This window comes from Dermacentor silvarum, chromosome 1, assembly GCF_013339745.2.
Source record: "Dermacentor silvarum isolate Dsil-2018 chromosome 1, BIME_Dsil_1.4, whole genome shotgun sequence".
Taxonomy (NCBI): domain Eukaryota; kingdom Metazoa; phylum Arthropoda; class Arachnida; order Ixodida; family Ixodidae; genus Dermacentor; species Dermacentor silvarum.
This window is the reverse complement of record NC_051154.1, coordinates 132,445,131-132,471,990: the sequence shown is the minus strand read 5'-3', so window position 1 is coordinate 132,471,990 and position 26,860 is coordinate 132,445,131. Positions and strand designations below refer to the sequence as shown.

The 26,860-nt window shown below is 47.3% G+C and overlaps 1 protein-coding gene and 1 long non-coding RNA gene across 4 annotated transcripts in view; both read right to left on the bottom strand.

Annotated features, from left to right (window-relative positions):
- The window catches only part of LOC119436054 (uncharacterized), a 293,233-nt gene that overhangs the window by 131,649 nt on the left and 134,724 nt on the right, over positions 1 to 26,860 (bottom strand). The gene's annotated exons all lie outside the window — the stretch shown is intronic.
- On the bottom strand, positions 8,267 to 17,913 carry LOC125939910 (uncharacterized). 3 transcript variants are annotated; one of them, XR_007463170.1, is made up of 4 exons: positions 17,424 to 17,912; positions 16,189 to 16,290; positions 13,113 to 13,235; positions 8,267 to 8,355 (listed from the first exon to the last, which is right to left on the bottom strand). It is a non-coding gene; the product is annotated as an uncharacterized LOC125939910 (long non-coding RNA). The 3 variants fall into 3 exon arrangements; XR_007463169.1 differs by having other exon boundaries at positions 8,270 to 8,355; positions 13,100 to 13,235; positions 17,424 to 17,913; XR_007463167.1 differs by lacking the exon at positions 8,267 to 8,355 and having other exon boundaries at positions 9,467 to 13,235; positions 17,424 to 17,908.

The window sequence follows — 26,860 nt, the reverse complement described above, 5'->3', positions numbered from 1 at the left end:
ATACATACATTCCGGCACTGCGGCAAGTACCGATGAGTACTTTCTATTTCCGCTTAACGGCTGCAAATGCATTGAACGAGAAGCGCACCGAAGGCGGAACTAACGAGAACTCGACTGTGGCGGCGCGGACAAGTGCACTTGTGCCGCCGCGTGCGCGAGGTCGACGCTGACGCGCCGGCCACGTGCGGACCAGCGATCTACCGCCGGCTCCAGCCTTGCGCGGGCACTCGAGACCGTGCGACCAGCTCGCCTCCAGTCAACACGACGCCGCAGCGGGCATAGGCACACAAAGCCCGAGCAGCAGCCGTTCATGAATGAGGCAAGCACGCAAGACACGCCGATGATCGAAGCGGCGGGCGACTCGCGCAAGAGCCCGAAGAATTACTCAGCCATTTTCCGGTCGACTGAGCCTGCGATGCTCCACACGACAGAAAGTGTGTGTGTGTAGAAAGGCGGGGGGTGGGGGGTACAAAGAAGCCTGCCCGAGGGCTACCGGAGCGCCACAGGCGTTTCGAGTGAGCGCAGCTGCCGAATACAGAAAAAAAAAAAAAAAAAAAAAAACACGAAAGATCTTCGCACACAAGGCTAGTAAATCGACAGGCCGTCGAACGCTGCCCGACGCTGTTTCATAACAGCGAAAACACCGACGGAAGGAAGCATGTCGCGCATGGTCACCGATGTTTGGCGACGACCTTTACAAGGCGCGCCAGTCGCCGCCGAACATGACCTCGGGTCATGGGAATGCAGCCTGACGAAAGCGTGACTGCAGGCGGTGCCTAATGCCGTAAAATGGCAGAGCAAACTCCTAGCACGAAACAAAGAGTCCGTGTATGCTGTTTAATATCTCCCGACAACTCTCCAAGCCGGAGCGTGAGTTGCGACAGTAAGTCGTGTATCTGCTCCAATGACCGCTGTACCACACGGGGACGCTTGCTTTTTTTTTTTTTTTTTTCCTCCATCGGCCTCCCGTAGATTAAGAAATACTAGTACAAATATATACACCGAACTACAATAACAAACATTTACCTTCCATAGGGTGACAAGGAACGGATAAGACATTACCTGACTTCATTGACGGAACAATATAAAGCGCCATATTGGTGCGGCACATTGCTACCTGCTAATATTGTACTCAATATTCGAAACAGGCACACATGCAGCCTTGGTCCAAAATATCACGCACCTGCAGAAACCAAGTATTCGATTCAAGACTTCTGGCACTATGAATGAGACGCCATTGATAGCAGCCGTACTGAAGTAAATGAGGCCTTATGCGCGTGTGAGTGTATTCCTATCTATTTAAGGCGCATTCACACTTGCGACTAGACGACGTCCCGCGACCGATTGCGACTGGCGACCAGAAAGCTATATACTCAAGACGAACGATGTTCACACTGACAAATGCGACCGACGAGTCGCTAAACCGAAATGTCTCGCGATATGCCGTTCACGTCTGCTTGTTATGTCATCGCCGCGTAAAATAAGCGTCAGCGTATACGGACGTCCTGTTCCTTCGCATCTGATTGGTTCAGCTGTTCTGCGACTGCAGTCGCGCAGACTGAAAAATCGAGCAGCGAGCGACTGGCCCGAAACGGTCGCCTTTCGAGAAAAGCGACCACGATTGACTACTTGCGACTAACTTGGTCGCGCGACCTCGCCTAGTCGCAAGTGTGAACGGGCCCTTAGAGACAGCGGCTCATTACAAACATTATATGCAGTTCACTATTCGACCCAATCTAAACAACAAGGAAGCAAGACGCGCGCTGAACGTTGAGCAGATTAATATGATGTAGTACAAGTCACTCGAGCGCACCATTTAGACTCCTCCGACTATAGGACAACGTATACGCTGTGTCAAGCCAACACCGCTTTTCGGGCGCACGTAAGCATATAGAGTGGTAGGAAAGAGGGAAGGGGGAACACGCCATTTTAGAGCTTTATTGACCGAAATTGCGCGCTTGTTACCGCGACCGCTTGTCTCGTCTCGACAGTTTCCTTCTAAGTCCTTTGAATTGATGAGCTAACCTAATACATGGCTTGCACTGACGTCACTTCCGCCAATGCTGGGTTAGGTTTCCGCCATACCGGAGCACCCGGAGCACCACCATATGGCACCACGCTGTTAGTCGTATGCGAATGGCACTGTTTTGCAATGGCTATTTGCGCAGTTGTTGGGTGTTTCAACCGCAGTAAAAGCAGCTCGAGGAAGGAGTCGGCAAACACGAACCTTTTTCGGCTTCCGAAGGTTGTGGAATGGCAAGACGAACGAACGAAAGCACATAGCTCGAAGCGGCGCAGCCTGTGGCTTGCGCGTATCAAGCGTGCTGATCTCAAGGGCGATCTCCCAAACATTCGAGTGTGCGGCGCCCACTTCGTAACAGCTAAGCCTGCGCAATATTACATAATGCGCACTTAACGCTGCACTAGAATCACATTTGTTTGCATTTGTAGGAAGAACGTCCAAGCTCTGTGAAGAAACGAACCCGGACTGGGCGCCAACGCTTTTGCTAGGCTACAAAGCAAATAATGAAGGCACTGCGCGCTACGAGCGTGCTGCAAGGCGATGGTTTAAACGAACGACTCCCGAGGTTGACGCGGTGACCGCTGCACCGGCAAGAGCTTTTGGAGTCGGCGAAACGCCACCCGAAAACCGCTACGACGACGGTGACGACGACCGCACATACACAGACAGCCCGTTGAAAACTGTTGAAATCAAAACATACATGTAAACAATGCAGAAATATCGATCCAAATAAAGCATGGAAAGTACGCACATCATTCTCCCAGCCACAAAACACTCGCGCAAGCTGCATATCCTGTTTGAAAATTTTCAGACCCTAGCACATAAACTCCGCTTTTACGTGATTGTTAAATGGACAGTATCAGTTCGTTTCTTCTCTGCACCAAGCTCCAATCTTGCGTGTCTCCTGCACGCACCACTGACTAACCAGGGAATGCCTCTGAATGTTGTAAACAAAATGCGGCATGGAAAACGGGGGCTGCAGCCTACATCTCCTAGTAGGAGCACCTTTTCTCCTTGCAGCCGCTTCGCCGACAGTGTTTTCACCCAACCGCTTGTGAAGTAGTTGTGGGATTCAAGCGATTTATAAGCCTTCATTTCCTCCAGTGTCGCGAAGCTTGAAGAGAAAACTAGGCAGTTTACAATGCATCCGTGTGAGACCTCGGGGAAAGCGCTAACGTCCATCGTCGTATCCGCACTCAGTCGCAACGTGTACGGGTCCACATCGTCGCACAGTTTCACTTTTTCTTGATATCGTGCACGCGCCGAACCGATCAGTCCTGCGTAAAATGCCTCGTTAAACGCAGGCCTACTGTAAACGGGTGGCATTTCTCGCGAGGAGCGGTGAAATCCGCTTAGAAAACACAGTGAGACCGCATAAGCGCACGCGATCAGATGCGAAGGCGGCGCGCACGGTGCTCCGGCATGGCGCGGACGCAGCGGCGCGGGCGGACGTGACGTCACGTGCAAGCCATGTATAAAGAATTCAATGACGTCATACGGGCGTGCCGTTGGGCAGCACTCTCCTGATGGTTCTCTTCCCCAAAATTTATTTCAGTTCCTCTTGCGTGTGCGCGCATGTGTGTGCATAGTTATTTTAATTCGAAGAAATTGGCGCAAGACTATCAAGAGAAAGAATAAATCTAAGAAAAGCGTTGCACACCGTACTGAGGACTCTTATATTTCTTTTTCTCACCGTGACCTCAACGCATCTCTCTCCTAACATTAAACCGGCTGGACTCAGACTATTTTCCGAGTCACAAATATTGAGCAGTGGCTACACATAAGTCGCTGGCACTAATGTCCCAGCTCGGACGCAAATGTCCGAGCTACTTGCGCACAAGTGCAGTTATCGAAGTGTGTACTGACCTGAGTGACCGTCTTCCTGCGCATTCTCCCGCGTGCATGCTGTGTTCCCTCTCTCCCTACAGCCTACAGGGACGAATGCCCGTGGTGTGGGGCCACACCAACCCTATACCACATTACGTGGGAGTGCACGCTACACAACATAGAACACCATGACACGAACACCACGAGGGAGCAATAGGAGGCACTGCTGTCCAGCTCGGCCCTCGACCAGCTCAAGCTGATCCAGAGAGCAGAGAAGATGGCAAGAGCCAGCGGAGCCCTGGACTAGGGGCCCCGACCATTAGCGATGCCCCATTGGGGCAAGACAAAACTCTATCTTTGCATTAAAGTTTATCTATCTATCTACCTCTCTTCCTGTTTTAGTAGTTCTATTCCCCCTTTCCCTTACCCCAGTGTAGGGCAGCAAGCTGGACGCTCGTCTGGTAGACCTCCCACCCTTTTTACAGAACAGACGATTGTGAAGATCCTGCGACTGTGGCCTTCTGCGTTTGCGATGTGAAAGACACCGAAAGCGCTGCTATACGCTTGAGCTCCACCAGCTTATATGAACGCCGGTGATTGACAGAAAGATGAACGCTCGTAAATGTGTACGCGTGCAAATACTGTGAACTCTCCTTTTCATCGTTCAGTCACCTTACCCCTTTACCAGTGAAGGGTAGACAACCGGGCTCACTCTCTCTCTCTCTCTCTCTATCTCTTACTCACTAAGAATGCAGCTGACATCGTGCAGGAACTGTAACAGTCTCTATGAGAACTAGTTTGCCACCCGACAATTGTATAGTTATCCAGTGCATCCGACTTCAATCCCAGTATCTTGAGCATGATGGCACGTGTCCCAAGAAGGCACAGACAAAGCAGATGTCGCGCATATATGCCGTAACCACAGGAGCCAGCTTGTGCAGTCAGCGGGTTCGTTGGCAGATTTGCAGCAGCTTAGTGTTAGATCTTAGATTGTACAAAGCGAATTGGTGCAGATTTGCACAGGCTTGATGTTAGGTAAAGTGCTGATAGATTTCACGGCATCGTGTATTCGTTGTAGTTCAAGTACGGACGAGTCGGGTGCTTCTGTCTGGTGAGTGCGGGAGATCGAATGGCGGGATCACATGGACACACGAAGGTGATTCGTCCTCTTCGCGAAAGAGCCACTGCATCCATGTAGGCGACAAAGTGACTCTCGGGGACTGTAGTCTCAGTAGCCTTGTAGTTGAATTTGTGGTGCTAGGTAGAAAGAACCACGGAAGATCACCTTGCACCGTGGTCTGCGGGGGCCGTCCATAAAACGATGATTCAATGTCGCTACCACAGTATTGTGACTTTAATTTAATAATCTGGCTCGTCCATGTGTTACCAGCTTTGATATGGCGTTGACCTAAGCATACTCCTGCAGAACTGGAATCGGCGTGACGCAAGGGTGATCTGTGATTTTTGTCATGGCATCTCTTGTAACACCTAGCCCGGCCCACTGCCGTGCGTGGGCACGTCTGTGCAACTGCGCTTCACAACGGAGCTGGTGAAACAACTGAGCGCACAAGACGCTGCGCTACCTCGGTACACGCACCACCGCGCCTCGGCGTAACGCAATATTTAAGTGAATACTTATACTACCTAATTAACAGTAAAAATCATTGATGTGAACGGTCCCGCTGTCGGGACCGCAGCTTCACGTGCGTGCTGCTAGTGTAAACGCGCGTGGAGGCCTGAAAGCAGCGCCCCAAGACACGGCGATGCCCGAGATCAGGAATTGCGATTTCTCGGAACACAGGAACCCGAAGGACGCGAGCGAAGCGGCGGCATTTTCCCCCAGAGTGTGGAGATGCCACGGAAGCGGAACGAAGGGGAAGGGGCAGTGAGGGGAGGAGAAGGGAGAGCGAGAGAGAGTCGCAAGGGGGCAGGCTGACCGACGCACAGCAGCGAGAGGGATACACACGACATCCGGGGCGCTCATCGCCGCGCGTGAATGCGGCGCGTGGAGATGAATCGGAAGCGCTTCTATCGGGATCCGGTTTGACGCGTCGCCACGGAGGCTCCCGGACGCCGCGACGGTCGGGCCGCCCCTGGGCAGGAGGCGCGCGGCAGTGCGCTGGAGGGGGCCCGCGCAGCGTCGCGCAACAGTTCTTCCCGCTGACCTTCAAACCGGACAGAGAAGGAAACCAAGTATTTCCTCCACCTTCAATTTTGCAAAAAGAAATGAAAGGTATATCGCAAGCGCAAATGTCCGATCATGGATAGGCGCCACAAAAAAGCCACAAGGTAACCTGCATTGCGTGTTGGCTAGATGACAGCATGAAAGCATAGACAGGTCTCATGAGGGCTCGGAATTCGTCCGAGCGCGAGACACGGGGCTTCGACACTGACGCGTGCGGTTGTCCCTTCGTACACCCGTGAACATGCGCAGACAGCTTGACACATGCAGGTCGGTGAACGGTGGATAAGAGCGGAGGGCCGAAACGATACACAGCCGACACAGCTGTTTCCGCGGGCGTTCAAACGGCATAAATCTCGGCGGGTAAGCGGCCAGCAGTCATGTTCACTGTGGAGTTGGCGAAAACCGCAGACGGACGATGCGCCATTCCTCGGCGCACACTTTCAGCGTCGTCGCGATACGCGTCTGGAGCGCGTCGGCGCCGCTTTTGAAGCAGAACGTGGAAGCGAAGGGGGAGTTGTCCAAACCAGAGCCAGCCGCAGGAGGAGCGACAAAAGGGAAAGAGTAGCGACCGGAGAACCGGCTTCGGCACAGCCCGGCATCGTTGCCGGCCGGGGCGAGGCACGCTCGCCGCGGTCGGCCGCTAGCGCGCCGTTTGCTGGATCCTTTCTACCCCACGGGCGTCGCTTGACAGGCCACTCGCGGGAGACGCCAGCAAGTGGACGACCTTGGCCTTGCGCGCCACCGGTCGCAGCAAGAGCGGCGGCCATAAACTGCGCTCGAGATACGCGGCTCTCCTCCCCGCGCACCCTGCAAATCGCTGCGGCGCAGACACCACGTCCCTTATTTCCACGCGCAATCTAACGGTACCGAGGGCCCGATCTATAAGCACGTGCTACGCGACACTGTGACACTACAAGCGCCGCCGTGCGCGCAGCGGATGGCGAATGTCGTATACTGCATCCGCGCTCTCCGTGATTCTAGGTCACAGGTGGTCAGGCTGCTCGCGAATGTTCTGCGTTGTCCAGGTGGTCGGAGCCGATGACCCCGTTTTCTTTCTTCCAATACATGATTACTATCAGTTTCGCAGATATGTATATACGTGCTGAGTGACGCACCATCAGCAACAAATCAGGCGATATATTAGCAGACAATAGAGGTCACCACATCAGCACGGCAAGCTTCAGGTTTTCAGAATCAAATCAACGTAAGTATAATGGTGAAGGAAATTGCGGTGCACAGATGTCATTTGGGGCAGAAGTTACGCGAAGGTAACGATGCTGCACGTACACTAGCAAATAAAAAAAGGACATAATAAAGTCAATTTTCAGACAAATTTAGGTATAAGGTTAAAAGTACAAACCTATTTAAGACAGTGCTCAAAGCAGGCAAACGAATTGAAATAAAACCCACCGTGGTTGCTCAGTGGCTATGGTGTTGGGCTGCTGAGCACGAGGTCGCGGGATCGAATCCCGGCCACGGCGGCCGCATTTCGATGGGGGCGAAATGCGAAAACACCCGTGTACTTAGATTTAGGTGCACGTTAAAGAACCCCAGGTGGTCGAAATTTCCGAAGTCTCCCACTACGGTCCCTACTAAAAAATCCTATTTGATTTCAAACGGGTTTCATCAAATAGGATTATGGAACGGGACCCCGTTTGAACCCATTTAGCCCAGACCTGTTTGTCCCCGTTTGAACCCATTTAGCCCAGACCTGTTTGCCCCCGTTTGAACCCATTTAGCCCAGACCTGTTTGTCCCCGTTTAGTCCACTCCCATTTGACCCTGTTCGAACCTACTTATTTCCCTATTTGAGCCAGGTTTCTTTAGACTGGTCCGATGTCACTTAACATAAGTCACTGAGATTTGAGATCAGCCTTGAACGAGTTTTGTGTGACCTATGAGTGCGCTTGACATGTATGACCTATAAGATTATGCAACCTGAAAAAGATTGGTAGCTCATTTTCATATGTACTACAAGTATGCAAATGTAATTCTTGCAGGTGTACTGCATGCTTTATCATTTGTACTCATTTTACTGCAGTGTTGTGTTGCTGTAATGGTTTGTGCATAAAACAAATGTAGAGCAAAGCGTAATTTTAAGTTGGAAAAACGTCGGGTGAAGAGGACTTGTAAAAGAAATACATAAGTATACTTTACGTGTGTTTTTATGTACACCCATTCAAACATTATTACTGAAGCGCTCTGATTTTAAGACGGGGCATGTCACACATCTGACAAGCATAGTTTATTCGAAATTCTATAATGGTACTCTAACAGAAAACCAGTGGAATGTGTTGCTTTGGTGAGAGCTTGCAGGGCACCTGAAAAAGTAAAGAAAAGCCAACAATTTCTTTTCACTTGTGCAACAGGTTCACACAAAGGCAAAAGCAGTTTTGCATATGTTCACACAGATAAGAATGGGTAAGCATTTAGAATATAGGAGATACTAACAAATCTCATTCAATGGTAACTGGTTTCAGGCAATATGGCTATGATTCTAAGCGAACATGCATTACTGTGGTAGAATAAACTGTCACAATTAGCGGGCCACTGAAACAAGTGTTATAATCAAAAAGACATCACTCATTCGGTTAATAGTATTAAAGCAACAGAAGTAGTACAAGCATAAAATACACATTTAAAAAGCAGCATGGACACGTCACGCTAATAAATTACTTGGAAGCTACCTTTCTGCCAGCAAAGTAAATACCGTTGTGGAATAGTGGCTTTAGCATATGTTTGGCTGGTTTATCCCATACTGATAATTATGAGACTTAGATGGGCTAGTTGGTTGCTGGCTTGATGGAACATGTTATGATGGTGCTTGTAGTAAATTCTGCTTCTTTCTACGCCACGATCTCATTGGTAATCCGGACAGAGTGTTCCTCTGACCCCTGACAAAGTGCAATGAGCATGAGAAGGTACCGCCTCCTGCTTTTTAACTATATTGCACGAGAACACTATAATATGGTCGTGCGTCGTCCTGAAGGGAACATCACCTTAGATGACTCTTGCACAGGAGGGTGCTTGGTGCACCTGAGTACTTCTGCCGGTCTCACTGATTATTGTCCCTTAAAGGCACTAAAATGACGCGTGATGGATGCTCGCACGATATAGCTAGAAATGGGGGAGGCTGTACACCTGGCCTCCAAAACATGCATGTTCATGTGTATGCATAGAGTTGTCAGCTTGCTTATTTCCTGTGCTTTGTGTTTCTGTGTGGACCTGCGTGCTAGGCCATGCCACGGGCTGTGCCGAATGTTTGGTATGTTATTGGTACTTTCTTCATTAACAAGTTCAGGGCCACGATCTTGTAGCAATGCATTTTCTGATGCCGTTTCTAATAGTGCTTCGTCAGTTGTCATAGTGACACTGTGCCCATGTTGTCAGTATGGATTTGATGGAACATGTTATAACGGTTCATGTGAGGACGGCACATAGAAAGAGTGCACTGAGGACAATCGCCGAGCTTCAACTGAGGTTTACTGCAGCAGTTCCTGCACAGAAACATTGGACGAAACACCGCCATGGTGCACATTGTCAGCGCGATCATAACAGAAAGTCATCATGTCATACAGCACTACAAACGTTCTCATCTGCACAAGATTAAAGACACATTTGTACTACACGTTATACCCCATCATCAATTTACGCTCTTCAAACCCGCGAAATTCAAAACCTTTTCTTGCAAATATATGTCTTTTCTTTTTGATAAATTAAATAATGTGATGTTAATGCAACTTTCTCCATTCTTTTTTATATGAAATGCCCCAAACAATTCTCTCTCTCTTTGATCCTTAAAACTTCCAAGTATACAAGTGTCGTCGTACACTGGAGTGCAAATACACCTTTACAATGGTCAGCCAAGCGACCCCCCCGCTACAAAAGCCTGCACGGATGCTCGATGCTCCCTCAAATGGTCATTAACACATCTACCAGTTTGGCTGACATAACTGCCACACGACAGCGGGATGTGGTAAACCACCTCCATCTCGCAGCGTACGAAGCCCTTAACATGCTGTTTTGCACTCTTTTGTGAAGTGCGTGTACTGTTCCCGGCATAGCACATTCGTGCCAGTTTTTCCGAGCGGAGGAGACTATGGGATTATTGGAACTCAAAACTTGTTAAGAGACATCGCATTGAACAGTATCAGATCCGCGCTCGAATGGTGATGTGAGCATCAGAAAGCTCGGAGTGCAAACAACCAAGAGGCTCAAGCAGGTGGGTTTCCCTGGTGAAACAATCGCTTCTGTTGTTGAAAGCCTATTTGGTGAAGTAAGGTCTGGTGTGGGGAGCAGGGGAGCCGATAAAGAATGGTCAAGGAAGCCGTTAATGGTGCCTTATTTGCACAACCTCTCCCACCACTTGAAGACAGTGGCCGGAAAGTGCGGCCTTCCCATAGTGTTCTCCGCTCAGAAAAACTGGGGTGAATTTGCCGTGCAGTGAACAGTGCACGCACTTCACATAAATGTGCGAAACAGCATGCTAAGGGCTTCGTACGCTGCCAGGCGGAGGTGGTTTACCACAACCCGCTCTCTTGTGGCAGGTGTTATGTCAGCCAAACTGGTAGATGTTTTAATGACCATTTGAGGGAGCATCGAGCATCCGTGCCGGCTTTCGTAGCAGGGGGTCACTCGGCTGACCATTGCAAAAGGTGTCCTTGCACTCCAGTGTACGACGACACTTGTATACTAGGAAGTTTTAAGGATCAAAAAGAGAGTGAATTGCTTGAGGCATTTCACGTGAAAAAAGGAAGGAGAAGGTTGCATTAGCACCGCATCACTTAATTTGTCAAAAAGAGAAGAGACATATTTGCAAAAGGTTTGCAAGTTGGCGGGCTTGAAGAGCGTAACTTGATTGCATAACGTGTAGTACAAATGTGTCTTTGATCTTGCGCAGATCAGGATGTTCCATAGAGTTGTATGACATGACCATCTGTTGTGATCGTTACGACACAATGTGCGCCATGGCGGTATTTTGTCCAATGTTTCTGCGCAGAAACTGCTGCTTGTGTAATTTTTCTGCTGTAAACCTCAGCTGAAGTTCGGCGATTGTCCTCTGTGCATTCTTTCTGTGATCCGTTCTCACACAGCGCCGTTATACGATGTTCCATCAAACCCGTACTGATAACGTGGGCACAGTGTCACTATGACAACTGACGAAGCATGATTAGAAATTGCATCAGACAACGCATTGCCACAAGATCATGGCCCTGAACTTGTTAATGAAAAAAATACCAATAACGTGCCAAACATTCGGCGCAGCACACGGTATGGCCTAGCGCGCAGATCCACACAGAAACACAGAGCACAGGAGATGAGCAAGCTGACAACTCTATGCGTACACATGAGCATGTATGTTGTGGTGCTCAGGTGTACAGCCTCCCGCATTTTTATCCATATTGTGCGAGCGTCCACCCCGCATCATTTTAGCACCTCTAAGGCGCAATAATCAGCGAGACATGTAGAAGTACTCTCAGGTGCACCAAGCACTATCCTGTGCAAAAGTCGTCTAATGCGATGTCCCGTTCAGGATGATGCACAACCATATTATAGTGTTCTTATGTAATATAGTTAAAAAGCGGGAGGCCTTATCATGCTCATTGCATTTTGTCAGGGGTCAGAGAAACACTCTGCCCGGATTACCAATGAAATCTCTGCCGGTCGTGAACAGTGGATGACAAGAGTGGCATGGAATGAAGCAGAATTTGCTACAAACTTGCGATCTTGCAACTTTTGGAGATATCGCAGCTGCGTACAACGTATGGAAACCTTTGGGTGATAACATTTTCCCTACAGTGTTGCAGTCAAGATTTCGAGATACCCGGAGCACAGCACAGAAGCATTGCTAGATAAGAGGTCAAATATACATAAAGTCAATACCGAGCCACGAAAAAATTTTCGACTTAACTGATATGTTCAGATATCAGAGTTTGAGTTAACAAGGGTTCAAGGGATACTCCGGAGTCCCCTACTACAGCATGCCTCATAATCATATCGTGGTTTTAGCATGTGAAACTCAAGAATTCAATTTTTTTAGAGCAAACAGTATATGCATAAGACCAAATGATAATATAGAATATGCTGACAGCAGCTACATAAACAAAAATTTCATACTTTCATGAGGCCTGCACCTGCACTGTCAGTGAGCTGTACAAATTACAGAAGCACAGTCTACAAGCTTATGTGTCTTAGTGTGAGCAAGGAACCCGTATGGGCTCCAAAACCCATCGAACCATTTAACCTAACCCAACGAGCCAAGCTAGTTTCGTTCCAAGAAAAGTTGCAGCACGTAGGCTTTTCCTAGAATTCTTTCTCGGCCAAGAACAAGCTTGGCTTGTTGTGTAGGCACATAAATATTGAAAAGGCATGCATCACTACCGGTGAAAAAAATTGAATGCAAAAAAAGCATAGAGTACACAGGTGCAGTGTCTATCACATACCATTATTGTGCAGTAGATGCTACATTGGCTAAACAAGCCAAATGTATAAATGACAGGCTGCGTAACCACGCAAACTTGATGTGTGGGCCAGTTGGCATTAGTACTGCACTGCTCTCAGTGCAATGTGCACCCATATTTAAAAACCACTTGAATGTGGCAAAATATAAGGACCAGAGTGCTTCAGAGATATGTGAATCTTTCTTTATTCAAATGACGGGGAACCAGTGTGTTAGCTCCCTATCAATAGAATTATTAGACATTGAGACTGCTTATCATCACTGTAAAACAAATCGCGCTAGCCATGCCATGCTCCCTTTTTGTATTTGTGTGAGCAACATGCATTCAGATTGATCCATTCCACCCCTTTCGTCCTTGGCACCATATCACTGTGCGAGTAAAAACTGGACTTTTTCTTAGTGAAAGAGTGTTAGTTTAACACACAAACTAACTCCATGGCAGTTTGTAATAAAGGAGTATAAGCATCCTCTGAAAACATGCCCATAAAGAACAGTGCTAAAAGAGCTCTTTAAAAAAAGAACATGAATGTATCTCTCATAAAGGCCAACTCTTGTGTCTTTTACTTGACATATTTTTCAATACCAATATTGAGGTGCAAGCTCACCATAGTATATTACCTTGCCAATGAAGCAAATCACAGTGGTGCTTGACTGTCGTGGGAACAACTCGGATGTGAAGATTGGCACCAATTCGCAGCATAGCATGTTCTGCTTACACTTCATCACCAGGCCCAGCCATACCTATAGCAGCATTAAAACAAGTGAACTTAGTGCCATAAGAGAAACAATATAGAAAGTGACACTATGAACAAAGCAACCTTCATTAGGCATAAACAGTAATAAAATGCAGACATTGTACCCACAGCTAACTTGACTTTGAGCAAGATAGCATGCACAGTAAGAAAGATCTGATGTATAAGCCATCTACTTGAATATTACTCGAAAGCCCCTTCTTGCCGCCCCCCCTCCCCCTCATGCACGGATGGCTGTCTAGCTGAGTAAACCTGGTTTATCCCAGATACAGTGTAAGCAAGCGTTGTCACTTGGGGGGGCCAATCCTAATATTATTGCAGAACACGTATTCTTACAATGATGGTAATTTTTTGTAACGCTGGCCATCCTGCAACATTATAGCATCGATAAGGCTAATCGCATTACCCAATAAGGCTAACCAATAAGTGTCCCAGGAAGCATAACTCCAGATTTCTACTGGGAAGCATTCACTACATTTTGACAAATATGCTTCTATAGCTTCAACTCTATTTTCATCAACATAGTACAAGCTTCAAGCATCTGCACAAACTTAATGCAAAAGGGTGCCATTAGGAATACTACAATAGTTTTTGACCAATTCAGCCTTTAAAATAAACACTGGCAAATTATTTACTATGCCTAGAACAAATGAAGCTGTTCTGGAATTGAATAAGCCTTTTCCATACATGCGAAAATCACCACCACTATGACTTGATTATGGGCATTTTGTAGACAAAAAACACCAAGCACAAGAGTTGAAGCTTGGGCAAGTCGGTAACTTCATTTTGGTGGTGCTCACGTGAGGGAAATAAGCGACAGACAGAGAGTGAAAGCGTGCTGTGCTCTATCGCTCTCTGTCTGACTGTGACTTCCTTGGTATGCGTGCACTGTGGATGTTCCTTATCTCTTTAGTATGTGTGCACAGTGAATACCATTGAAAGGAACATAGAGATGAGATAATGCTAGAATGAATACAATGAACAAGAAACGTGCCTTCTGATGCAGCACATCCTTATGCGACACAATTTTCTAGCAACATCCTAAGCCTGCTATTGCACTGAAAATGGCTTATTCGAGCTGCTGTACAAGACAAGTTTGCTTTTACAGAAGACTGATGACATTTGTTCAATTATTTCGACAAACTTGTGGTTATGCAGTAATGTGAAAAGGTGGCATCATTAAAAGCAACCTTAGTTCTTGTGTAAAAAATTAAATTACATTATGGGGTTTTACATGCCAGAACCACAGTCTGATCATGAAGCACGCCGTAGTGAGGGACTCCGGAATAATTGGGCCACCTGGGGTTCTTTAACGTGCGCCTAAATCCAAGTACACAGGTGTTTTCGCATTTCACCCCCTTGGAAAGGCAGCCGCCATGGTCACGATTTCATCCCGAGACCTCGTGCTTAGAAGCTCAACGCCATAGCCACTAAGCAACCATGGCAGGTATGCAAAAAAAAAGAAAGCATACAGTCAACTCCACAGATCAGGCTAGGTATAAATAAGCAACAGTCAACAAGCTGAACCTTTGCATGATTGCTTTGCATAATGGTTCAGGTAAAAACAATTGCCGAAACATTCCAGATGCACTCAACACGATTTGGAGAAGACAGCATATGAGAGTTAAAAATGTTGAAAGGAAAATGTTTAGAGTAGTGCTTTGCTGCTGCAATGGTTTTTGTCAGTGCGCCAGTGAGCACAGTACGACTGAGGCAGCTGCTGAAAATAATAGATCCTCTTTATGGCTTTTTAGGGACTGATTTGCATGGTTTGTTGCATGCCTCAGGAATTTGCTTATTTATTTATAAACATACCTCATAGGCTCCAGTTGGAGTATTGCATGAGGTGGTAGGAAAAAATTTCTGAACTAAAAAGGAGAACATTCAACAAAAGAACTCAAACAAAACAAGAAAAAAACATACTCTCTCGCAATGTGGCTGCAAATCGGGCAGCTAGGTTATAAAAACAAAGCAATTAGAAACAGTTTCATACTGGTAGTGCTTTAGGGGATAGAATGTTAAATTCTGAGCTTCGAACACTTTAAGCCACCTTTTGTGGCCTTTTGGTCTGAGGTCCCTTCTCTCTAGTATTATGGGAATCAATAACCCCGCTCCCGCCAAATTTTTTTTAAATGTAATACACAATTAGGTCAACTTACAGAAATATAATTAAGAACACAGAATTTGCGCATGCACATATGTTAGAAGAGAGAGAAACAGAAGTCTACAAGAATGCGTAATAACAAAGGTAACCAAAGCCCTGCTGCTTTTGTTGGGCAAATCATAGCAAGACATGAAAGGATATGCATGCCTCACAAGATGGTCCCTAAAGAAATTGCCACAATGCAGTCAGTAGGGAGCACCATGAATTTCTACAATAGCCTCCAATTACATTTAACTCAGAGGAGGCTACTTAAATGAACTGATTAAAATGAAGGTAGGCCAGATTCAAAATATGCAATTCAAGTAGACCGAAACAGCAAGTTATGAATATAGCATACTCATAGCAACAGTGCTGTACATTATGTCATACATGCCAACCTGTGAACTTTATATTTTGTAAAAATTCTGCAGACAAAAATTTTTTATTGGCGAGATAGCACACATTTTTTTAAAGCTTCCTCTCAGCACCCACACTGTTGCATTGATACACACATAATTAACCATTATTTAACAGCACACGAAGCAGCAGCGAACTGAAACACCAGAACTTACAACACTGGTTTATATCACCAGAGCACATTTGCAGTGTTCTTGCTGCTGCCGATTTAGCCTGTTTAAGAAATTTATCTGAACAAACTGGCCTAACGCAAGTGCCCCCTCTGGTATGCTCGTTAGAGATCTTCACGAAAAATACGAAAAATTCAGGAGAGTTGACAGGTATGAATTATACCAACAAAACCTACAGCTTGTGTAAGTGGCAGGGACCATTTTGTACACACCTTGTCGCAGCATGCAGATCAGATGCTTTGCCGTGCTGTTCCGGCTGCAGAAATGTCTTAGGTTCCTATGCGGTGCCTCTGGTTCACGAAATCTTGACATCCCTAAACAATAAGAAATGTTCCAATTTACTGTAATCCCTGCTGAAACTGCAAGCTTGCAAGTTAACAAGATCATGTTACATTCTGAAAAGTCTCATACAACCAAACTACACGAAGCTGCATCTGGTTGTGCAAACATCTGATTGTTACATCACAAGCGGTTATTTAACTGAAATGAAACTGCAGCAAACATAAATCTATCAAAAGCTTCACACAAACGCACATCTGTAGGAAGTTAAATGTGAATTGTACTACGAAGAAAATTCCTTAGCACATGAAGTGTTCCAAATCGAATTTCTTTATGCGGTGGAACAAAGCATTGTCTCGAAGGACGATGCACTGGAAATTACCCCAAGAACAAACGCTCTATTTTTCAGCAGAAAAAAAAATTCGATGAAAAAGAAACACGGCTGTTGTAATCTCGGCTTCTCTGAAATAAACATCTACAAGCACACGAAAACACACAGGACACCCAACACAAGAAATACAGCCTGTCTGGCGACACTATATGTAGTAGAATTCGCGTACAAGCTAAAATCTGGCCATGCGTCAGACACAACAATCTAGTACCATCTCGCGCAGCCGTTAGCTGACGTACAGCCTCCCGCATTTTTAACTATATCGCACCAGCATACTATGAAATGGGTGTGCGTCGTCCTGAGAATAGCAGCTTAGCAGATGACGCTTGCGCTGGAGAGTGCTTTATGCGCCTCTGCTTACTTTTGTCGGTCTCGCTAAGTATCGCCGTTGAAGGCTCTAAAATGGCCCATGATCGACGCTCGCGCAATATAGTTACAAATGCGGAAGGCTGTACTTCTAGAAATACCTATACAGAAATTACGTACACAAGCAGTAACTTCCCTGCTTGATTTTTTTCTTTACCAATCAGGTCAAACAATCACCGTTAGCATACGTTATAGCAGAAAGTAAATACATGATAAAGCTCCTGGCAACGTCCAATACGTTTCAGGACATTTTTTGTGAGACTGTTCGCTAAATGTGCACTGCGACATGAACGAACATTCGAAAAACACATTTATCATTGTGGTCGCTTTACTAATCATTTCGTGATCCGTATAACAATTCACACTTCACGAACCATTGACTACAAAAATGCGCGCAAGCGCCGGACTTACCTTTCTAGGCGTAGTCGGCAAACGCTCCTTCATGTCAGGTCGCGGCGTCGACTGCACGACGATCCTTCCGACGTAAACACTGTTGAATTGCGGATGAACTACAGCACGTAATAGCTCAACAAATTGTTCCGTGCACTGTGATCCGATGCGATATTATCAGAGGCCGGGAACAAAGAAAGCGCAAGCGGGCCATAACTACGATAATCGACATCGGCGAACCACGCGAAAGGTACTGCGAGCTACGTTACGCGGTCCCAGGGGTTAGGTGATCATCAAAGCACACAAGGGGCACGACATTTTCTCTCGGCACAGCGTACACACGATTAAACATCCACATCGACCTGCCTCAATGCAGCGCGCACACACAGCAACAGGCAGCAACAGCACGGTCATGCCCCTGGGGCAGTGGCAGCGCCTCCTGGGGGCACCGAAAGCGACCATGCTTTCGTGCTTTTGCCCACTTTCGGCCCTTTGGTGACCGCATGTATCGTGACGGCGTAGTATGTGGTAGTTTGTATGGGTGGTCTGTGGTAGCATTTCGATATCATGCATCTTATACGGCGGGTTCAAGCCACATTCCTTTCAATAGAGAGGACAGCAATCGCCGGATCAGCGGGGCTGCGTGGCCGAGTGGTTACGACGCTTGCCATGAGATCTGCGGTACGCGAGTTCAAATCCCGTTTTGGCTTATTTGTTTTTGTTTTTCTTCTTATTTATTAACCTTTTCTTTCTTTTTTTTTTCTCTGTGTTTGGCAGCGCCGTTGGTTGTGCCCCGGCGCCGACGCGAAGCGGCTGTCGTTGGGGTGTTGCGGAGCGCTCGCTCGTGTGTACCAATTTCAAATCGAATTTTACCGTAAATAGTTCAAGCATTAAATCGAGCATGACAGCTACAAGTAGACCTTTTTGGTGCAAGTGGGACCACTATGAGCCAGTTTAACTGGTTTAACTACCAAACGGGTCCCCTGTTTAGACCCATTTCTGTGTCGGAGTTTCCTGTTAAAACCTGCCTGCGGGCCAAATAGGCCCCTGTTTGGTGCCAGTGCCCAGTATGAACCTGTTTGTTCGCTAAACGGGGCCCCTGTTTAGACCTATTTCTGTGTGGGAGGGTCCCGTTTAAACCTATTTGCAAGCCAAACAGGACCCCGTTCAGACCTGTTTGTGTGTAAACGGGTCCTGTTTACACCTGTATGTTGCCAAACAGGACCCCGTTAAAACCCGTTTAAACCTGTATAACCCTGTTTGAATTTAAACAGGATTTTTTAGTAGGGGTGTGCCTCATAATCATATCGTGGTTTTGGCGCGTAAAACCCCATAATTTGAATTGAAATAAACGCTAGTTAAAAGTTGAGCGCCCACCCTGTCGTTTGTGTACTTTTCGTCCTCGTCCACAGCGCTGTGTTTAAGCACACGAACTGTCAAGATGAACCAACTCGCCCAAATCAAGGTATTTCCTGCTATTTAAGGGCATCGATAGAGCGCGCATGTACCCTGCGTATGTGAATTATCTGCTTCAGGAAGAGGCTCCTCGTTGTTCGCGGTGGTTCAGCGTTCCTGCCAATCTTTCTTGCTCTCAAAGGGGTAAGCATGTAAAGCCACAATCGAAAATAGGGTCGTACGGCAAGGTTTTGTCTCTGGCTACACAAAGGAACCTAATTTTGACTGGGTTAATGCCGAAGTCCTTCCAATGCTCGCTGTGAAACATCAACATACAGAAAAAAAGAAGAAAAAAAAGTAGAAAACACCCGCGTCCCAAAAAATCAATAAAAACAATCCTGCAGTTTGTTTCCCAGAGAAAAAAGACTCCTTTAAATTTGCTATGTCTTCACAGGAAGCGTATATATGAAGTGTAAAAAAGGGTTTTTGCTCCCGGAGACACATGTATTTTTCTAACATGATTCAGGACCTCAGACATGGACAACCGGGATGGCGTAGTGGCTTTGGCGTTTGCGCGGCTAAGCTCGGGGGCGCTTGATCAAATCTCGGCCGCGGCGACCGCATTTCGATGGGGGCGAAATGTAAAAACACCCGTACATTGGGTGCACGTTAAAAAGCCCCAGGTGGTCAAAATTAATGGAGAGATACCCCACAACCGCGTGCCTCACAATCACATCGTGGTTTTCGCACGCAGAACCCCAGAATTTAATTTCTTTATTTTAGCAGACATGAAAAAACGCCTATAACATCTCTAACAACGCCTTGAGACTTGTACTTAATCCAGTGAAAACCTGGCCCGAAGAAGTAAAACAGCATCAATTATTCCTTTTTGGAATTTGCACCAAATATATGTATACATGCATTCTTCAAGAACAAAAGAAACAACTGAAGGCAAAAACAAAACGAAAAGAAAGTGTAGAGAAGGTATTGAAGCACTTCGCGCACAAATAGGTTCGTGGCATCGGCCAAAGTACAGGAAACTCAGGAGTAGCTGTCGAATAAACCACCGCGCATAGCCAACACCAGCCACTTGTCAAGCGGAAATAACAAGTTATCAAGCCGCGCGGATTCCGAGTGCTAGATGAAACGCGGCGATCTTGCCAATGAGTTTAACTAGCCTGAATATGATACAAAACTTCGGCAAGCAGATAAAATCATTACGCGGTACAGTGTAGTTCATTTTTTCAGCAACTATACAGTCTGCAATATTTTGTTTTAGCTACCAAGCTTCTTTATGTGCTTCAAGATATGCACTGTTTGCGGGGAAAAAAAAAAATATTTACAGCCACGACAGCATCGCAAGAACGCGAACTCTAAGAGAAATGGCTCATGAGGAAACCTTTGTGGTTCGCACCACAGTGCAAATTACGGTCATAAATACCAGCAACGAGGTGAAAGATGCGAAACGAAGGAAATGCAGTGTTGCCGTCGAAAGATGTGCAGTGAATCGTCGACCGGAGAAACCCCGCCTGCAGCACCTCGTGACAGTAGTGCAGGGGTCCAGACTTGCAATCTTCCTGCCTGCTTAGATGGTGTCGAACGTTATCCCCAATACGTCAATACTGCAGCCTGCAGCACGGCACGGTAGCTGCTGAAAGTTGCGCAGACCTCCCCGAATTCACTTCTGTAACAGGGCTGTCCACTCGTGATACGGGGAACGCCTCACTATCACCCTCAGGTCATTTCGCCTAAGAAAGTGGCATGTATGACGAGTAGCACCAATATAAATTAACAAAGGATTATTCCGCGGGCCTTAATTCATTCCAAATTATAAGCTGTTATGAGCGCTTTTTTAGTAATAAAGCGCTAGCTCCTAAGAGTGAACGACCCTGAGCATTGAAGCGCGCTGCTTCGAAGGAATGAAAGCCGAATCCTTAAATTATGTACAACCACTGTTCAAAGTCACGCAGTGGATTCTTCGTAAGTCGTTGCTTTCAGTGCAAAAGCCTGACATAACTAAATTTGCACGCGTCCGGACAAAAAAGAAAGGAAAAAGAGGAGCGCGATGTCTGCCGCAAGAAAATGGTACCATGGCATGCGTGACATGCTGCTGGGCGTGTAAAATTTATGCCCTCCTGTAATTTCTAGTGCGCCGCATCCGTGTAATTGGACGTTAGCGAAAGACTGCGTCTTCCCGCAGAAGTCGCATCTGCTTGCAGCTCGCGACCGCTAGATGCGTTATCTGTTGATGTCTAGAATTTTTCGTGCCAAATTCGCAAAGATTTTCGTTCCTAAGTGCTGTTTGCCATTGGATAGGAGTTTGCGATAACTTCACGATGTGTCCGACATCACCATTGGCTGGCATTCGGTCTTACGAACATTTGTAACGTAACCACATTTTTGTGAATACTGACATTGGTCATGATTTACAAGGAGTTGATCAACTCGACAAGTTGCGATACGTGTTGCGTTCCCGACGTCTGCGCGGCGGCTTAAATGTTGCAGGTGTACGCACATAACCAGGAGGCCTGAAGCGCCCCATCACGGGAACGAAAAGAAAAATCCCCGAACAGGGAGAGTGCGCGAGTGGTGAATTGGTCCGGAATGCGTAAGAGCCCAACCCACAATACGAGCAAGTTGTAGGTGGCTTATTTATGAAGGGTGGTCAGAAAGTTTTGCAACTCGCATATGAAGAAAATTACCTGGAGTCTGAAACAAATTTGTCTTTGAACATAACACGCCCTCACACTAATGCACTTATGCCGTTTGTCTGGAAGGTTCCAGAACTGAATTCACGAATCTTTTCGTTTGTGAATGCTTGCTATCAGCGGGCTGCCTTCGTTGAACATCACGATTGGTTGAAAAACCAATATATATATATATATGTGTGCGTGTGTGTGTGTGTGTGTGTGTGTGTGAGACACACACACACAAAAAAAGAAAGATAAAGTATAATCTCGTTCGTTAAACCTCTCTTGAGAGCGAGAGAGAGCAAGCGAGAGAGGAAAGGCAGGGAGGTTAACCAAAAGTGAGTTTCCGGTTTGCTACCTTACACTGGGGTAGGGGATAAAGGGGTTGAAGAGAGTGCAAAGAGAGAGAGAGAGAGCGGGGGGGAAAAAAAAGACACAGGCATAGGTGACAGAAGAGGCGTTCCGATCACAGACGTTCACACATGCCAGTGGTCTTCAGGAAGCGCAGGAGCGCTTGCACGGCCTTCTGATGCGATGTTGAGTCGCGTCGAAGTTGCAGAATTCTTTCTTCCGATAAAGGCTGGTCGTCCAACCTCTCTTGAGGCGCTTCTTTAGATAAGGGATTTAAAGATAAAGTCACCGGAGGCCAGATCGGGACTGCAGAAAGGCTGGCCAAACTCTTGAAGCACACTCTCTGAGCAGCGCGAAATTTGTGAACCGGCGTCCTATCGTGCAAGAAGCAGACGACTCTTGTCACCAATCCTCGTCGTTTTTTCACGATGACTGCAAGTAGTTTTCGGAGAACGTTGGAATAATATTCTCCTGTTACTACCCTGCTGTTTTACAGGTAATCAATCATTAGGATCCCCTCTGCGTACCAAGAAATGGTGGCCATCATTTTTCTCCCCAAGCGTTGGGTCTTGGATATTTTTGGAAGGGGAGGGCTGACACAGAATGCCTCCACTGCATAGACTGCTGCTTTGTTTCGGGGTCCCACTGGTAAAGCCACGTCCCATCCCCAGTCACACAGGCAGATGGGAAAATATTTCAGGCTCAAATCAAGGCTCAGAAGCTTCCTTGATGAATGCAAACGGTGGTGGTCTTGGATAGCGAGGTTTCGTGGCCGCCGCCGTGCCCAGACCTTAGACATTCCCAAAACGTCATGAATCCTTGTGCACGCCCATTGTCACACGAAATCTTCATGCTAAGCTTTTACAGTATCTCCAATTGATAGTACATAGTGTCGGCCTTCCCGCGTGACAGCAGGTTTCAAAGCGCGCAGTCTTTATGTTAGGTGTGGGCTGGACACTGCAGCCGACGAACCGCTTGATTCAGAATTATTGAATAAGTGAGTAACAACGGCCTCACAATGTCACTAGCCCCTGCGTCTTTACGGGGACGTTTCACGTTTTATTCCCGACTCATACTGCAATGCAGAGATCATCTTTTAAGTTAGCTTCACTGCCTAATAGTCAGAGACAATTTTTTTTTTTTCTTTTTCGGACGATATTTCACAAGAACATGTGGAGACTGGTATATACAGCCAGTGAGCATTTCGTGATTAATTTACGGCGACTTCGCCAGAGCCCGAAAAAGACGAAATGCACTCAGCACCCGCAGATTGAAGATACCGCTCGGGTCGTGCAGCCAAGCGATACTATACGGACGATTTGGCTTTCAACGCTGGCGTGGGTAGTAAACGTACTACGCACGTGGGCTGACTCGGTGGTGTTTACAGCCGCCGCGCGTCGTTCATCAGCCCCGGCGGCGCGCTGCAGCCAGGCGCGAAGGAAATGCGCATGTGGAACGGTGGCAAACACGCCCCGCGCAGGGAGAACCGTGCCCGGCACGCATAAGTACGCGCACTTGGCAGCGGCTCCGAACAAACGCGCGGCCGCGCCGGCCGCCACAGAGCAGCGCTGCCCGACAGGCTTATCCGCACACGCCCTGAGTGCACGACGCGCTTGTGTCTCGGCAACTTCGCTTCGGAACCACTCGCACAGCGCGCGCCACGTCCAACGTATGCCAGACCACTCTAAGCCGGACTGAACAGCCATGTTAGACCAACACAGGAGGACAAACGGGAGGCATGAGAGCGCGCATGCGACACGTGATCTGGACCCCCCCCCCCCCCCCCCCCCCCGCCCGAAAGAAAATATATAGAAAAGGGCCTGTCCTTGTGAACGGCTGCAGCGGTCAACCTAGGCGGAGAGGCGCCAGCTCCTCTGTGAAAAAGGCTCTGGAGGGTTGGCTTAGGGTAAAGTCAGTGCCGGTGAAGGGGGGTATAGATGGTGAATGCCCACCGGAGCCCGAATCTTTCGATACTCACTAAAGCTCTCCCTTCCACGCAAGCTTCTCCGCTTGGACATGTTAATGCAGTGCCTGCACCTTTTATTGCCTTCTTTGGTTCTCCCCATGATTCACCCTGCCACCCATTCAGCCCGTTTACCGGTGCTGACAGTTAGTTTCCTTTTACCTGTTGGTTTTGCCATCACGGTCGGAGTGGTACTAGTACCCACGCGCTCTCTGAACTCCAGTCCTGTCGTGTCGTATTGATAAGCGGCACCGTTCAGTCGCTGCACATGTCTTGGCGCCGCGGTGTGGTAAGGCCTGCGGACGCTGCAGCCCTCTTTTTTCTTCATGCCCTAACCAGGGAGGTTTTCCGCTTACATGTTCACTGTCTACTCCCTAGTACAGTATACATATTTGCTAAGTGCGAAATTAGGCACCAGTTGAAAGTCTATCGTGTGTGCTGTCCGTGCTTTTTCCCAATAGTACAGTGCAGTGCAAGGCTGTGTGGAAGTAACGGCCCCGAAAACCTGGCCCCTAGCTACGGCTCGGCTTCTTCCACGATGCCGCTCGGACTGTCTTACAACGAGGCTCAAGGCAGCAGACCCCTGAAGAGTCAACCAGAACCAACTAGCCCAGATTTTCACATTTACTATTAAAGGGACACTAAAGAGCAACGCTACATATAATTTACAGACTGGCAAAGCATTCTTTCAAAGTCCTGTTCTCGTTCAATTGGCGGGAACATGTTGGTAATTGCTGGAGAAAATGAAGACCAAACTATCTGAATTTTGCGGCAAAATCTCAGAGCCTGCTTACTGGTCTTTTCACAAGCACAAGCGGCATGAAAAGGTTTCACAACCTTACTCACACAACGTTAAACTTGAAGGTTCAAAACAAGTTCTAGGACTCAATGGCCGATAACTTGCTTGCTACTCCAAAACGGTCGATATGAAGCGTAATGTTTTGCCTACAATGGGTAGTGGCGAGAGATAGACTTGTACAGCAGATCGGTAAGGCCTTACAAAAACCAGGAATGCAACAAGAACGGCGTCAGAAGAAGTTAAGTCTCCAACATGTGACAACCGTGTACACAAGAAGCAGACATGTATTTTATAAGAGTTGAATGTAAAACCAGGCACGCAACATGAACGGCGTCATAAGACGTTAAGTCTCCAACATGTGACAATCATATACACAAGAAGCAGACATGTATTTTAAAAGAGTTGAATGTTGGGCTATAGTTGGTACTTTGACATGAGAACCATCTTGAAATAGCGCGCAACGGGACGGCACAATAGAAAGGGAGACGCCTGTGTCCGTCTTCCTTTTTGTGGCACCGTCCCGTTGCGCGCTGTTTCAAGATGGTTTTCGTGCCAGAGCTGTATACTACGCACAATCACAGATGCGGCTCCAGTAGCGCGAGTGAGCGGGCATAGTGCTTCAATACATCGTGATCAACCTTTTTACCTTGCGACCAACATGCACCGCGGCAGAATCTAAATGTTCGACGACCGACCATTTAGCCCTTCAAACAGCGAATAATAAAACGTTTATAAGCTTCCTGCGTCTAAAAGACACAAGCGAATGCGAAAATTAGATTGTCTTGTTCCGCATACAGCCTGTTGTATCATCACTTCTAATGACCAGCTGAAACAGTCTTTTTTGTTTTTTAACTTGTATATTTTATTTATTTATTTATTTATTTATTTATTTATTTATTTATTTATTTATTTATTTGTTTGTTTGTTTGTTTGTTCCGCTGCACTCATTCCTCAGCAAAGTCCGAGTATCTACGCGGCTGCGATACAAATTGCGTGGACCGTCAAAAGAAACAAAGGAGACACGAGTTCCATATTATACGAGGAGACAGTATGGCGCTGCATGACAAGGGGAATACACGGGGAAACGGCCCTGAGAGGCAGTTTATCAGTCGATCGGCAACGTTTCGCGGTCAGAGTGGTCAGAGAGCGAGAGGCGGTTGGTTCGTTTCGAGACCAACGGCGAAACGCAGACTCGTTCCGGCAACACATGGCGGCTGCCGACGGCGGCCTTGTATTATACGCGCCAGTGGCGCAACATTCCTGACGGGCCCGCGGTGAATTGGAATATGATCGAACCATTTTCGCGGGCGCTGGGCGTATAGTGCCGCATGGCGGCTTCAACCGAGATGCGGAACATTTCGCAACAACGCACGCGCTACGCCTGAAAGAAAGTCAATTAGGCCGAGACGATAATTAGAGAGTCGAAAGGCTAAATGATCGATCTCCGTGTGGCGTAACGTGCGAGGAGAGCGAAACTCAAAACCCTCTCCTGCTCGGCCCCGGCCGGTATTCCACGAACACAAAAGCTACGCATCTCACTCATGTTACGTATAAAGACACTTGCGCTGCAGCGCACTCTGGATGCTCTGTCACCAAGCGCTGAAAACGACACTCTTTCTGTGCCACATGCAGCAGATGACAAAGCCGACGACAGTTGCGAATTTTATTCCAAACTGTGCCGTTTTCGCTGCCTTCTTGAATGGCTTCCCACCACCGACTTCGGATGTGCCACTGTATAAACCACATTTAATCTCTACATAATTCAATGGCATATAAATGTTGCATTTCGCCACTCTGGCTTCCAAATATGTGTGAATAAACCGCCTTGGGACCACCTCAGACGAAATCTCCCGCCGCAAAATGCACGCATGAACCACAAGACACGTGCGTTTAGGAAACTGGTCATCCGTGTAAGTTACTGGACATCCGTGTAAGTCATCACTGGTCACCCGTGTAAGTTACTGAGCGATTCCTGACCATGCACGCGCATTGCATAAGCTTTTTGAACCGAAACGTACGAGCTCGGACTTATGTTGTACTTTCATTAGATACCTTTTTGCCAGAAACGGCTACACCATACACCCGCGACGGCGTCATTGATGCACATCCAGCCCTCTAATTTACCCCGCCTTAGGTTTCCGAATACAATCTCTCTCTCCCCTTTGACCGATCAAATCCAGGACTAATTGGTGTGCAGCAACAGCCAACCGGCCAGGAGGCAAGCTACTATAGGAAACCCACGGTACAAAAGCGACAGCGG